This window comes from Triturus cristatus, chromosome 5_2 (assembly GCF_964204655.1).
Source record: "Triturus cristatus chromosome 5_2, aTriCri1.1, whole genome shotgun sequence".
In the NCBI taxonomy this organism is placed as follows: Eukaryota; Metazoa; Chordata; class Amphibia; order Caudata; family Salamandridae; genus Triturus; species Triturus cristatus.
The window spans coordinates 765,326,850-765,339,361 of NC_140588.1; positions in this window are offsets into that span (position 1 = coordinate 765,326,850).

Consider the following 12,512-nt stretch of genomic DNA (forward strand, 5'->3'; position numbering starts at 1 on the left):
CGTACAGCAGTGAAGGTCGAAGGGAAAAATAACTGGATCCATGGCGTGCACTGCAAAAAGGTGCCCTTGCCCTTTCCTTTTGACCAGTGGGTCCGTAAGGGTGTAGGTGATTTTGAAGGCGAAAGGGTCCCTCGGTTTGTACCTTTCAGTAGTGCACACCTAGATGGAGCTCGGACTGAAAAAGAAGATGACGACGTTTTACAAGAAGCAGTACCCCCACATCTTCGATTGAACACTACAGATCCACAGACACTATTTCAGGACCAAACTGTACTGAACAGAACTCAATATAATTTAAGGCCTAGACTGGTCAAGGACACCTGAAATTTTCATCTCTTTCGTGACATGTTTCATCTGTCCAGGTTGCAGGGTCACGGTAGGAGTCTTGGTTCGTGACCTGTATAGTGGCTAGGCCCCCAGGACTTGCAGTGTCATAGGACAGCTAATAATCACAGCCAAGTGAGTAGGGAAGATTGCCGTGAGCAACCATTTTAGAGGATGGATGTCAAATTGCAGAAGAATAACAAGAAAGAAGAGATGAAAAACGAAATATTGTAAATTAGTGTACAGTCAATGTGGCATAACATTGTGTGTTCTTATGTTTTCTAGTATCTTATTGGCTTGTATAGGTTGGATTGTCCATGTTATGGAAAACAAATCTGTTCCTACTTCTATTTCTTTGCCTCTTCATTCTACTATCTCCCCACACCAATTATATACGCTTCCCCAACATGAACTAATCAGGAGAACAGAATATTTTAACAATTCATTTGTCCAGTTATTGCACCAACACCAATTGGTAGTCAACGCAACCGACTGTTGGGTGTGTGGACTTATGCCTCATACCACCGAAAAAGGGATGCCATATTTAGCCCTTCCATTTTTTTATGAAGGTTCCGCTTGGGCCTATTTTGTAATGTTTTCAAATGCATATCAGAACCGATTTAGACGTCCAGCTGGTTCATATGGTAGTGGACAAGATTATAGTCATAGTTCTCTGATAAAAGGAATAGTGGCTATGGCTAGAATTGCGGAGAATGGTAAGATTCCTGTTGATGAGAAACGGGCATACGATGCTTGGAACGTGACTCGTTACGCCACTAGCCTTACAGATAGGATTAAACAGGGAAAATCTCCACCAATTTGGACTGTGCCTCATCGAGGTAACTTTTGTTTACAAATAAATGGCCAGACTACTGACACCGGACAAGGAAAGAGTGTTTGTTCCCATACGTACATTCACACATCTCAGAATTCACCACTGTTAGTGCCATCCCAGGGCACGTATTTTGTCTGCCACGATAGATCCTACACGTGGCTACCGACGGATTTTTCAGGAACATGCTATATAGCCTTTCTTCTCCCCCTACATACACTGCTCCTTCGGGACACCACAGAAACAGATATGGCAGAGGGATTATTGATTCTAAAGACACGGCAGGACAAGAGGGAGGTGATTTCCTTAAAGGATTTCTTCCTTTTTGGGGCCCAGCAGAAACATGAGACAATTGGTTCGTGTTGTTGAGACTACCATAGATGTCACTGTGGGAGCCTTGAGCAATCTCACAGCTGAACTTAAGGCGGATCGTCTCATGACATTGCAGAACCGGATTGCTTTGGATGTTATTCTTGCAGTTCGTGGTGGAGTTTGTAAATTGATCGGATCTAGCTGTTGCATTTATATACCTGACGATGCCCCTACGGTATACCAAGCCATCTCCAATTTACATGTGATCTCCGAGTCAATTCATCAGGACGAAGGAGATTGGTCTTTGTTGGAATGGTTTTGGGGATTACTGTCCAAATGGGGATGGAAGGTATTAACATTCCTTGGTGTGATTTTGGCCATCGTTTTTTCCTGTTGTCTCTGTATGCAGTGTGTCCCCGCCATCTGTGGTCTTTGTGCCACTATGTGTGTCCCAAGGCCTTTGCCACGGAAGACGGAGAGCATTAAAATGATGTTGCAGCAACAGCTTGATGACCTCATGGCCATTGACGTCGACTCAGATTAAAATGAGTCTGTGTGTCTTGCCTGAGTAATGGCAAAAGGAGGGTCTGAGGTAATTCAGTTTCCGATCTCGTTCGTATTTAGCCACCATTTTGTGTCTTTCTGCCATTTTGTGTTGCCCGCGGCACGTTGAACGAAGTGTTGTTTCCCCTCATCCTACTGCAACGTGTCAAATAACCTCCTGCCTCTGTTTTCATAGCTGGTGTCAGGGTCCGGCCGACTTCACTAATCCTCGCCTGGTCTGACTGATCCCTGTTTCAACTATCTGTTGGTTCGCACCATTCTTTCCTGACTTTATCTTATCCTCTGGCCTTCGCTATTCTTTACTCATATTCTCTCATTTCACAACTGTCCTCTAGGCCATATAAATGTGTCCTGCCACCTGCAAGTCGACTTATAAACACTACCACTGATTAACTTGTGGGGAAGGGTGACAAACACAGTTGGGAGCGGGGCTTATTTGAGTTACTTAATATCTTGTTTTCACATTCTTCTCATTGGTTGACCCTGTATGCATTGGGAGTGTTCTTTGTGAATATGTATGTTATAAAAGATTGTGCGCCACGAAGTAAAGTGGCAGTCTCCTAAGAACATAACGAGTGTACTTCTGGGGCAACTGTACTTAGCTGCAGCTAATAAACCCTATCTTCTACGCCTAACGGAGTGTCCCGTGTCTCTGTTAGACAAAGGAGGTGAACTCAGGAGATTAAGGTGTACCCTGTGCCGCCAGGCCCTCTTGCAGTCCTGGTTCTTCAATATTAGCTAAAGTACTGCATCTTAGAACACGTAGTTTATAAAATAAACATTTTAAACTTTACTGTGTCTCTGATTACTCTTGTTGTGGACTGATATGAGAATAATAACGAACAGGTATTTCTAATTCCCACCATTCCTGAGAGTACTCTAAGTCGCATGTTCTGGGTTGTCTAATCATTGGTAGCTTCGAGATGATACGAAGAGCGAATGAGACACTGATGCTAGTCGGATAGGGGTTCTGGGTACTGAGGTGAGTATTTGGTACACTGCAATTCACTGAGGTCTTGGTTTCATGCGCATAGTTCTGTGCATGAGCAGAATCCCTGCTACAGCCCAAAGCCCTGTAGTCCCACTGGCTCTTCACCAGAATCCATCCTGGGAGCCCTTAGGAGCTGGTCAAAGTGAATGTGCTCCCAGCCAGCAGAAGCAGCTTTGATTTCTGCTCCCACAGTGAGAACACTTTTACTGTTCCCTGCCTGTGCTCTTGCAGGTGGAAAGTGAGTCTTCTAGCCAAGGCAGGATCATTGCTGGTAATGTCGGCCCCAAAAGATTGAGTCACTAGAGCCAATATTTGGCTCACGAGCGGGCCACACAGAGGCTCCCTCCCCAGTATCTTTTTGCCAGAAACAATTTTCAGGCTGTATGAGAATGGGCTCCCTAGGACCAATATGTGACTCAGAAAGTAAAGCCTCTGTATGCTCTCTTCCAATGTCTTTAATAATAAAGATAAACAAAAAAAAAGATTACTCGCCTATTCCCAGGGCCCTGGCCCACCCTGGGAGGCTTATAGTGGAAAAGGGTTGGACCGTCCTGTTTAAAAAAAAAATGTTTTACTGTGATACTGCAGTACTGAAACTTTTTGTTGTTGTTTTTAGCCCCAGTGTGGGTTCCGTCTGAGACTCCCCACAAGGCCTAAGGGGAAGGATATCCCCACCCTGCCCCATATTTTCCTTTTAATTCCTACAATTTGGAGACTGAGACCTTGAGTCTTAAAATGGCTTCCAACAATCTTTGTAAATGTTGACAATAGGCATTCAGATCTTATCTTTTGATCTGCTGGTCCTATGGTACTACTGTAGCCTAAAATTATCTATACATTTTTAACCTCAGTTTCTCGAAAAGTATTCAATGAATGAATTTCAACTAAACAAAAGGTAGAAATTCTAAAGTTATACTTATACCTTTAATTTATAATGTATGCAGCACTTTCAAATTATTATAACTCAAGCACCTCCATACGCAGTGTTTTCAACTCAGTAGCCACATGGCCATTAACTATCACTTGCAACTTCTCCATGCACTACTTATGTAATTTCATATTATATGATTTATGCCATCACAAATGATAGCATTTAACAAAACACTTATAACATCACAAATCACATGATTTGTGAGAACAGAGTGCCTGGAAGAGTGGCAAGTTATAGTTAATTTACTGTGGCTACAAAGTTAAATACGCCGATTATGAAGGTGCACAAATTTAATAATAATGAAGGTGTTGAATAAATAATAAATCACCGACAATCTTCACCCATTTGGCCCGCTCCTTTCAGTTAGTAGTATGCAGCGGTGTTCCCGACATTTTCCAGTATGAGGGACGATTTCACATTGAAAAATGATCTGAAATCCTTGATGGAGGTGAATGCATTATTGATTTACTGGAGTGCAATCTCTGTAGTGACTTTTAAAGTTGTGTGGGTTCTTTCTTGTTGTCTCCTGGTCTGAGAGCAGAGTACACGGTTCTCCATTTTAATTTCTGCTGAGTAAGGAGCCAAATCACATACAAGCTCCACCCAATTTGACCTGCCCCTTCCACATTAGTAGTAAGCACTTGTGCTGACTCTGGGGGCGTGGCTAACTGCCAAGCATGCGGCCGCAAACTGACGGAGCTCCAAGGCAGGACCCGTCTATCCTGATGTAATCACCAGCCCCAGGGGCCATCTGACCCTGATCTCTCCTGCTACTGAAATGGGTACGCAGTGGCAACATACTGTGCAAGAAGAAAGGTGGATCTAGCATTTACGACAGAGAAATACTGTCTGAAAGAGGGGCCCTGCGCTGCGAGGCCTGCTGGAGACTGACATGGGTATCAGGACATAGGGGCCGTTGCGCCGGAACCTGCACCGCGTAGAAACGAGGCACGCGACAGAACTCACCTCCTTGTGGCTACAGGTGAGAGGTCCCTGTTGGTGTCTGTGCAGCGCGGTGAGCCCGTAGAGTAGAGCCGCCCGTGCCCTGCTGGCTTGGCGGCGAGCGCTGGGTGGGGCTGATCCGTGACTGGTGACCGCGGCAGGGGTGATCCAAAGGATGATTGAAGCCTTGTCGGGGGCCCCCCGGAAGGCTGAGATCCTCAACGGCTGGATGCTGGGATGACCCTTTGAAGCCGACGCTTCGATGTGTGGAGGTCGCGGGTGGAAGTAAGCTGCGGACTGCGCTCCTTGCGGGGAGGACTTGGGTAACCAGCGAGACGAGGCCCTTCCCGGCAGGGAAGATTTAAGTGGTGGATCGGCGCTGGCGCTCCCTACGATCCAACTATAGGTGCGACGGCTCGGAGCTGCTGCCCAGCATGGCTGGTCTGCTCATGAGATCACTGGCTGTGCACCCCTTAGCCATGGCCTGCTTGACGCGACTTGGATGGAGCTGCAGCAAGTGTGATTGAACACCCCCATCCTGCTGCAACCAACAGGGCTGCAGCGTATGCACTCCAATCGCCACATGCACAACACCCACTGCCACTCTGCTGCGCCCCAGGCCCTCGCCACGATTTGTGTCCCTCCCTTGCAACACAGGAAGTATGTGAAACCTGACACCTATTCTGTGCATTGAGGTGGGCGCCATTAAAAATGAGGGAGGCACACAGGGAACAGTGCAAGCGAACAGCAAGTGAGGCTCAAAGATTGCCCCTGCTTACTGACTCGAGCCTGAGAACCTCTGGGGCCACCTCTGTCGGTTGGAAGCAGGGAGTTAGTTGGTACATAAGGCCCACTGGACGTATCCATGGGGTGTGGTTGAGGGAAGACTAGTGCCCCCCCCCAGCCTGCATGACTGATCTAACTGAGGCATCCGTGTTGCCTTGAGGTCATTGGAGAACCGGTTTCTGCACATCTACAAAGGACTCCCCTGTCTGAAATAATACTATGGTGCTGGCCACCTGAGAAACTGGACCTTAGGCGCTACGCATAGAAGGAGGATCCCTGGGTCCATCCCCATTTCAAGACTGAGTGCGGAAGTACCGTGGTGCAGATTGAGGCTTCAACGGAACTAATAACCCAGTGCTGCTGCTGGGCGACCGACCACATTTGGAGCTACTTTTTCCTACCCCCAAGCACTTTGGCAGAATAAAGCACATTTTATATCCAATATGGCACGGGCAGTATAACCTCCACTGAATTTCAGCTACTCCACTATGGGGCATAAAAAAGGTAAGACATCGGAGATGCCACCTGTTGAAAAACAAACCCAGTGGGAATCGGACAACCTCACAGACATCCTCGATAAGTTGTGTCCCACCGACTAATGAGGATTCCCCCCCAGACAAGCTGGACTTAATCTTGCAGGAGACATGTGACTCACGTAAGTCTATGGAACATAAAATAGGTTCTCTGTCCACTGGTTTTACCCTTCTGAAGGCAGATCAGGAGAAACTGTCTGATATAGTCAAAAACAACAAACAATCGCTGATGGAACTACTACCACAACACAAAGAGCATTCTGAGCATATAACCCCAATACAAGTTGGCTGACCTACAGAACAGGGCGGAGGACGCTGAAGGAAGAGTTTGATGCAATAATATATGAGTGCTGGGTTTGCCGGAACGATTGGAGGGCCCAAATGCGGCACAATTCATGGAGCAGTGGCTGAGAGACCAGAAAGTACCAGAAGGATTGTCGCCTCTCTTCTGTGTGGAGAGAGCACATTGGATACCACCGGGTCAACCGACAGCTGGAGCACAGCAGAGAACAATGATTGCAAGCATCCTAAGCTATACATACCGCGACCTCCTCCTCCAGAGGTCCATAGAGATGGCGCCTATTCAATACGAGAACCAATGGATCTCCTTATACCCAGACTATACAGTTCTGGTTCAAAAGCAGCGGGCTTCCTATCTACCTTTGAAAAAGAAACTCCAAGCATTAAACCTAAAGTATGCATTACTGTTCCCTGCCCGTTTGAAAATACTACTTGAACAAAAGTCCCACTTCTTTGACAGCCCGGAGGCAGCAAACGACTGGCTGGAAATCACCCTTTCTCCCCAAACTCTAGCCAATCTAGACCAGAGGACACGACAAGGTCAACAACGGCCATCAGGACAGAGAACACGATGGACAAGATCATCTCGCAGGGTCCTTATCCATCACACCTCAAATATCCCGAAATACATACCTGGGCAAAATGCTATCCGATCACAATCTACTTGAAATTCTTGTAGAATGGGGGAAAATACCCACCTCGGTCCCAACTTGGAGATTATGGCCACAGATGTTGGAAGATGAGGTCTTCTGATATAAATACGACACGACTATTACTAATTAATTTAATGAAAATGCAAACTCGGCCTCTTCTCGCTTAATAGAGTGGGATGCATTTAAACCAGTGATACGAGGGGCGTCTCTAGGAGCGACATTGGGGGCCTAACAGGAAATCAATAAGACTCTTATGGCACTCGAAGATTCCCTACAAGTGTTGGAACAGGAAGCAAGTACCGATCCCTCCAAACAAAAACAATTGCAAGAGGGGAGAATTCGACATGCCGAACTCCTCGAGGACCTCCGCCTAATTGACTACCGAGCATACACTCAACATGCACACGCTAAAGCAGACAAATTGGGCACTCTATTGGCCCGTCTACTTCGGGATGCACCCCTCCAATATTAATACTGGAAGTGGCATTGCTGGATGGTACTATAGTATATATCCAGGCAGAAATCAAAACAGCTTGACCTGCCCATAATTATCAGAAAATGCCCAGGAGGAGTTAGACGACCCAATCACAAGGGCCAAAATTAAAGAGGCCATCAGGAAACTCCCACATAATAAGACCCCTGGCCTAGAGGGCATACCAGCGTAATTTTACTCTACCTTTGCAGACAATCTCACCCCGTGACTTGCATGTTTATATAATTTGGCACAAGAGGCCCACTCCCTCCCACTAACTACCATGCAGGCACTAGTCATACCCCTTCCCAAGCCAAACAGAGACACGCGTGACATGTCAGGATATCGCCCTCTTTTATTATTATCTACCGAATATAAGATACTTAGCAAAATTCTGGCCCATCGGCTTCTACCCTATCTTCCAAAACTCATACACACAGATCAGTGTGGCTTTGTTCCGGGTCGTAATACAATAGGCGCCTGCACCATTTTATGGAAGCCGCTGCCAAGATCTCCGGTAAGACTGGCTGTATTTCTCTTGACCTCCAGCAGGCATTTGATACACTACACTGGGACTATGTGTTTGCAATTATGGAAAGATTCGGCATACCCCCTGGTTATATTAAGTGGGTCAAACTTCTTTACACTGCGCCTACTGTCCGGGTCTGTACTGGATTCCACATAACTCGCCCCTACTCGGTGGCACGAGGAACAAGACAAGGCTGCCCTCTGTCACCGATATTATTTGTACGTAGAACCTCTACTCGTTAAACTTCAGAGGGATGCTGTAGACAAAGGGATCCCATCAGGGGAGACAACACATATAGTGTCAGCATATACTGATGACCTCATACTATATATTAAAGACCTAACCGTAGACCTAGATCCCATTCCTACTATATTCCGGCAATTTGAGTATGTTTCGGGGCTGAAATGAATGCTACAAAATCACATGATTTCTTTATGCAATATAGAGAAGATCCAGAACCCGGTCATTTCGATCAAGTTGACCTGATGGCTGCATCACAAACCTTCAAATATTTGGGTATACAGATATATATATAACACCTCAGGACCTTCATGAGGGGAACCTACTGAAAACAATTAGATCACAACGTGCCCAGGTCTCCTTCTAGACATCATTTGCCCTCTTGGTCATTGGTAGGACAGCCATCTCAAAGATGGTGTTACTCCAGGCATTATTATATTAGTTTACTAACATACCGATTTTGATACCGGCCAGTGTCTTCCGAACACTGGACACTCTTCTCATGGAGCTGATATGGGGTAAAGGATGCAGGAGGGTGAGCCTGGCAAAATTACAACTGAAACAGGAAGAGGGGGGACTGGGGGCTCTTAATTTCCGAGCATACTGCAAGGCTAGCCAACTGCAATGGTTGTCATATTGGCTAGCAGGACGCAATCTAAATGAAATTATATACACAACACAAAAATTAGATCAAGGAACGCTACACGCACTACTACTACCTGCTTCCAAAATCTCACCTGAAACTCCCTCTTTGCTCAAAACAGGCCTCCTATATTGAAGATGGGCATTGCAATATACCAAACAAACTGCCCCACACTCACCTAATGTTCCATTACATGGGATACCCACTACAACAGGACTAATTACAAGACAAAGGATTTTACAATGGGTGCAAGAGGGAGTAACAACAGTATGACCCCTGTTTATAGATGGCATATTAGCTGGCCATGACAATTTTATCCACAGTCAGGGTGTTCCCCATACACTATTCATGATACACACTACCAGAGTCCATTATGTTAAGAAACACTGGTCCCCAAACAGCAACGAACCCTCCACACATGGACTGGTGCATTCGGTTTATTTGATGGGTGAGGGACGTCACCTAACTCGCTGGCTGTACAGAGGTGCTAGAACGCATGTTGGGGCCTCTCTTGTGCCCTTACGGGAAAAATGGGTGAAGGATCTTGGTAGATACATAACAGACAAAGAATGGGCATATGCTCGAGAGTTCCCAAAAAAAGTGTCCCGAAATGCTAAATTTAAGTATATTCAATGCATGATTCTACATAGGGCATACCTTACCCCACACCGCCTCAATTGTATATACCCAGACGCACAAGTCTGCTGCCCTAGGTGTAAGATGATGGATGCTGATATACTCTACATGTTATGGGAATGCCCATGTTGGAGGGGATTCTGGTCAATGATATGGGGCGTAATTCAGGACACGACCGGCACCTCCATCTGGGATATAGCAGATAGCTGCCTACTAGGGTTACACCTTTGCCCGAAAAGTCAGAGAATACAGTACAAATTTGTAGATATGGCTATCCTCATAGCAAAACGTGCCATCACAATGAGGTGGAAATCAGCTTTTTCCCCTCTGTTACACACCTGGCATACAGAGATGGTCCGAAGGGGAGGGGCGGATAGTGCTACCATCAGAAGGGAGGAATTACGTGGAGTGCGCAAAATCCCCATTTCCATGGAGTGGAATCAGATGTTGGAAACATCGAAGGCTAAGCACCTGGCAGACTCCTCTGAGCCTAGTGAGTGTCACCTCTTCCTCCACAAGTCACTGAGTCCATGTAGTGCCGACCCCCTATACAACACTCTCCAATAAGCTACTGCTTAATAAGTAGATTAGTTCAGATGAGACAACCCAAAGGGAATCTGACTAAGAGAGAGATCTCCAAATGGGGGGAGGGTACGTCATTAAAGAGTTTCTTGGATGTGGGAGGAATACTGAGGGGTATGAGAATAAAGATCATTCCAAACTATGAACAGCATCACCTTGACCGCATGAAAGAATGGGCAGAGCATAAAGTGAGCTGCTCAAAAGGGATGTTACAAATTCAGGGCCTCATTTATGAGAAGTGGCGCATCGCTGTGTGAAAGCAGCGATGCGCCACTTCTGAGTGCGCCCTCCTTGCGACACCAATGATGCGTAATATTTACAATAAGGTTTTGACGCATTGGCGGCGTAGATGTGTTTTCACTGCAACACTTCTACGGGGCTCTGTTGCGACAAAACGCCCACCCTGCATACATTATACCAGACGCAGGTATAATGTAGCGCAGGGCTTTACAAGGTGACACATCTACCTAGATGCGTCACCTTGTAAATATGTCGCAACATGCCGCATGTTTTACACCGCCACAGAGTCACAAAAAGTGACGCAATGGCGGCGCAAAAGAGGCGCACGGGCTCATAAATAAGTCCCTCAGATTTAATTAGTGGACATTGAAAGAACAGAGCTGCTCATCCAAGTAAATGAGTCCAATGAGCAATTTGAGCAAATCAGCAAATTCATAAATGAATTGAAGTAAAGAATTGAGAAATATGAGAAAACGCTAAAAGTGAGGAAGGCAATCAAATTTCAGAGAAACTGCTTATATTATGAGTGGCGGCAAATTTACAAGTTCACCAAAAGGTTTGATTCTATCAGAAGACAAATGATGGTTGACTACAACAGAACAGGGCAAGATAAGTTAGCGAGCTACTTTAGCTCCGATGCAGGCTCTGAAATGGAGCAAGATGCAATAACATGTAGACAAGCGATGAATGAAGGAGCTCACACCTCAATTGCTGATAAGTTGCGTTTTTAAGGACAGACCACAGGACCAACAACAGACCCAAAAGTCCAACCAGAAAACCAAAAGGAGAAAACAAAGGAGAGGAGAACAGGGAAAATAAAAATCTTGGATGGCAGTTCAAGAGAACGAAGAGGAACACCAAGAAGATGTAACACCTGATGCAACAACGGTTTTAAATCTCACTAGCGAAGGCCTGCCTACAGCTGAGAGACATATTTCATCTTTGGGGCTCTCATACTGTCCAGAATCATGTTTTGACTATGTTCAGAGTAGAGTAGACCTGTATAAGTACATTAGAAAACTCAAATTAATGAAACTGTTTGAGGTAAGTGAGGGGAGGAACTATGGAAGTACGACAAGCAATTTGAATATTACTGAAATAAATTTGTCTAATGTTGATTTGAAGAGAGATTTAATAGCATTAGAACAAGAGTGTGAGAGTGATAACAATGATGTGGACACTATCCGGCTGCAGAATTAACCAGCTTAGATGTGGAAGGAGGGGTGGTGGTCACAATTTAATTCAAGTAAAAATGTGTGGAACAAACCTCACATGACAACCTAGGCACATTTAATTAGATCATGATAAAGTAACTGAAAACCACACGAAATAAGGTTGCCAAAGGAATAGATTTCAAAAAAGGGATACCATAGTGGTGAGGTCCTCTGATAAAGGGAATAATGTAGTCCTCTGGCCCAAAGAAATGTACCTTTCAGAAGCCTACAAACACCTGAATGAAAAACGTTGTTATGTGAAATTATCATATCAATGGGCAGCATGGGGCGGGTGAGTGGTCTCTTATGCGGATGACACTCACATCCTCCTTGCCTCTCAGGGGGACTCGCCTATGAAGTTGAGTTATTTGAAAATGTGCCAGAAGTCACTAGTTAAATAGATGAATGAAAGCTGCCTCAAGCTTAATTCTGAAAAAAACCTAATCATCTTTCTGGGTACCAAGATATCTCTGGATGCTAGCAATCGTCTGGCCCCTACTGTTAGAATCCTTGGAGTGAAATTCGACTCCAACATTGAATTTGAACCCCAAATCAATGCAATTTCTGCCTCACGTTTTGCAACACTAAAGGCACTTAGGAGGATGCTCTGCCTTATCCCGGTGGACTCTGGTAGGACAATCGCCCATGCATTGGTCACAGCCAAACTTGACTATGCCAACAGTTTGTATTTAGGCCTCCCTGCCTATGGAATACGGAGTCTTCCACCTGAGCAGAACTCTGCCGCACACTCAATCCTTCAAACTCCTCTGTGGGCCTCTGTATCTGAA